The sequence below is a fragment of the Sinocyclocheilus anshuiensis genome, unplaced genomic scaffold, assembly GCF_001515605.1.
Source record: "Sinocyclocheilus anshuiensis isolate Anshui unplaced genomic scaffold, SAMN03320099.WGS_v1.1 scaffold576, whole genome shotgun sequence".
Classification (NCBI taxonomy): domain Eukaryota; kingdom Metazoa; phylum Chordata; class Actinopteri; order Cypriniformes; family Cyprinidae; genus Sinocyclocheilus; species Sinocyclocheilus anshuiensis.
In genome coordinates this window covers 9,839-13,480 of record NW_015557075.1, presented here as the reverse complement: position 1 = coordinate 13,480, position 3,642 = coordinate 9,839, and the positions used below count along the sequence as shown (strand labels likewise).

The following is a 3,642-nucleotide window of genomic DNA, read 5'->3' as shown; positions in this document are numbered from 1 at the left end:
AATCTTTAATGTGACTCGGGAAGAACGAGTCGTCTCGGGGAGTGATTCGTTCAGTCGCGCATGCGCAACATCCTATATGTGGCAATGCTGAGGGGAGGGGGAGGAGAGTTAATGTACCACTAAGTAAGCACCCCCCTAAACCAAAAGAAAACCGACTACGCCACCCCGTAAAGAAACGAGGAAATAACCACCCAAATCAGGGACACAGGTTCGTAGGCTAAGAAATAACCACCCAAATCAGGGACACAGGTTCGTAGGCTAAGTAAAACCCAAAGAGACGTGTAAACAATGTACAAACGCTTTATTCAAATTGTCACAACAAATTATTAAAACACTCAAGGGCATCAATGTCACGTGTCGGATCACAATTAAACACCATATATCGGCAGCTCTGTATACTACACCAGATAAAGAAACAATTTAAACATACTCACAAAGGAAAACAACCAAATAAACAGGCACAGGCTTTCCAGCAGCAAAGGCAGGCTAGCTGAAGCGAAGATCCTATCTGTACGCTAGTGCATCCCACGCACACACTCACACCCACTCACACAGAGTAAAACGTGAATCCAAACAACACTGCACTCCACACGATTGTACCATCACCAGTATTCACTACCAGCTAGCCTCCCAGCCTCGGGCCCTACTTTGCCTAAAACAAACACAAAAGAAAATTAAACCAAAAAGAAAACGATATGTATAAAGAAATAATATCACAATGTTATATTTACAACAAACAAACAAGAAACAAAATATATAGAGCAGGAAAATAACACAATGTTATTTTAAAGTAAACAAAAGAAAGAAAAGAAACAGGAAAGAAGCACAAAATACAAGAAAATAACAAAAGAAAACAGCAGCACCGTCCTCCTTTAACGCCTTCTCCCGCAACTAACCAGCACAGCGTCAGAGAAAAACCTCAGTGCACTAAAAGAAAGGGGCGATTAATAAAATATCACTTTTCTTGTGAACAAGAGAAAACGGATCGCACCTACCGAAACGGATCGTTGTGCCGCACGAATTGTACCGTTGCTCTCAACTCATAACAAGCATAGAAGCTCATGCAGGAAGACACCTTCACTGAAGAATTTCACAGCTAAGTAGTAAATAAGCACCGGTTAACATCACCCGATGCTAAACGAGCAGCACGTAATACGAGCAGACACATACCTGACATGTAGTAGACAGCCTGCAACCCAACACAATGCATCAAATGGCCATTCCACGCGAATCTATACACGCGTACTCATAGGTGCGGTTCCAGCAGTGACGTACACCAGGTGACATAACTCCAGCCTTAAATACCCGGAAAGACAGTGTGCCGAGGGGGGCGTGGTTTAGCGGAGTCTGCAGCGGGAGAGAGCGGTCGGAGACCAGTGGTGAGTAAGTAGGTCAAGTGCAAAATGACATTCACCTGCTTCTCGTTTCAGTGATTGGCCTGGAGAGACCGTAAAAAGCCTCAGGGGAAGCAGAGAGGGAGAGAGGAGACAGACTGAGGACTCGAGGCCTCAGGGGAAACAGAGAGGGAGAGATGAGACAGACTGAGGACTCGTGGGGGAAAGACTGTGGCCTGGGCCTAGAGAACCGCAGAAGTGCTATATAAGTTTTGTTTGTTTTGCAGCGCCTGAGCGCCTGCCTGTTTTCGCTGTTCCTACGGGAAGTATAATAAATTACCCGAGCCTCAGTCACGCTGACTCCGACTTCTTCCTTCCCTACTAAGAACCTCATTACACTGGTGCCGAAACCCGGGAAGGAAGAAGCCCGGCTGCTGCCATCATGCAGTCACCGCCAAGTTCGCCGTTTGCGGAAGTGATCCAATCGCTCGCCGGCCTCCACCAAGAGCAGCATCAGGCGTTGCTGGAGATGCGGGACGACCAGGAGCGTCGTTTCCGCGCGCTGATGCAGGCGCAACAGGAGGACCGGGAGCTGTTCCGGAGCTGGGTGGACCAGGAGGGTCGGGCAGGAGGGCCGACATCGAGGACCACCGTCGGTCCCTCTCATCTGCCCCTGAACAAAATGGGACCACAGGACGATCCAAAGGCTTTCCTCGACCTCTTTGAGAAGTCGGCCGAGGCGTGTGGGTGGCCACGAGAGCATCGACCTCTTTGAGAAGTCGGCCGAGGCATGTGGGTGGCCACGAGAGCACTGGCCAGTGCGTCTTATACCACTGCTTTCAGGGGAGGCGCAGGTGGCGGCCCAACAACTGCCCACTCAAAACCTCCTGGTCTTCACCGATCTGAAGCGAGCTATCCTGCAGCGGGTCGGCCGGAGCCCAGAACAACATCGCCAGCGGTTTCGCTCGCTGGATCTGGGGGAAAGTGGCCGGCCCTTCGTGTTGGCTCAGCAGCTCCGGGACGCCTGCCGCAAATGGCTGCTGGCCGGGGGGAAGCAACGCCGAGCAGATCCTCGACCGTGTGGTGCTGGAGCAGTTTATCGGCCGTCTCCCGAAGAAGACGGCTGAGTGGGTCCAGTGCCACCGCCCGGCGTCGCTGGACCTGGCCATCCAGTTGGCGGAGGACCAGATGGTGGCGTGCCCAGGAGTCGGCAAATCTCTGCCGGCAGTCTCTCTCTCTCTCTCTTCTCCTAATGTTCCTTCTTCCCCCCGTCCTGTTCCCTTTCCTAGGTCCCGTCCGGGAATCACTCCTCGAGTCCCTCCCCGGGGAAGGGGCGGGCCGCCTCCGGAGTCTGCCGCTGGCCCGAGAGCACCGCCCAGGGGGGCGGGGCTAGCCGGGGCAGGATCCACAGCACTTCCCTTTTTCACGCTCTGTCCACGCCAGTCCCTTGACCCACTTCCTGCCACTAGGGCGGCGGGGAAGTCTGGGCCGGCCTGTTGGCGTTGCGGGGACCCCGGACATTTCATTGACCGGTGCCCGGTGATGGAGGTCGGGGCACTGATCCGGGTCCCGGACGACCCACAGGCTGCCCCCGATCAAGCTGGCCTGTACCAAATACCTGTGAGTATTAAGGGGGGGTACCTATCTCGCTTTGGTGGATTCGGGGTGTAACCAAACCTCGGTCCATCAAAGCCTGATTCAGCTCGAAGCATTGGATAGAAGCCGCATGGTTCCGGTGCGGTGTGTGCACGGGGATGTGGTGGAACATCCTCTAATGTCCGTGCTGATTCAATTTCGGGGTCAAAAACATAGTGTGGAGGTCGCAATTAATCCGCACCTCCGGCATCCGCTAATTTTGGGAACGAATTGGCCAGCCTTTAGTCAATTACTGGGTTGTTTGTGTGCGGTTGTATCTTGTGGAGAGAGAAAGCTGGAGGCCGGAGCGGACGTGCAGGTGGGAGAGGCTGAACCGGGACCACGGGATACTGAGCCGGGGGAACGGAGCGCGAATGAGAGGCTAATCCTCTCTGAACGTGATGATTTCCCCCTGGAACAGTCCCAGGATGAGTCCCTGAAACGGGCATTTGAACAGGTTCAGACCATCGACGGTCAGCCTCTCCATCCCGACCGTCCGCTCTCGTATCCCTATTTTGCTGTTTTAAAGGAGCGGTTGTACCGAGTGACACAAGACACTCAGACAAAGCAGGATACAACCCAATTGTTGGTACCTAAAAGCCGTCGGGAAATGCTTTTCCAGGCGGCTCATTGTAATCCAATGGCGGGACATTTAGGACAGGCAGCGACACTA

At 53.3% G+C, this 3,642-nt stretch overlaps 1 long non-coding RNA gene across 1 annotated transcript; it reads right to left on the bottom strand.

The window, feature by feature from the left end:
- Positions 1-876: 876 nt before the first annotated feature.
- Positions 877-1,181, bottom strand: LOC107676762 (uncharacterized). The gene is made up of 3 exons (XR_001632771.1): positions 1,171-1,181; positions 996-1,096; positions 877-927 (listed from the first exon to the last, which is right to left on the bottom strand). It is a non-coding gene; the product is annotated as an uncharacterized LOC107676762 (long non-coding RNA).
- Between the last annotated feature and the right edge of the window lie 2,461 nt (positions 1,182-3,642).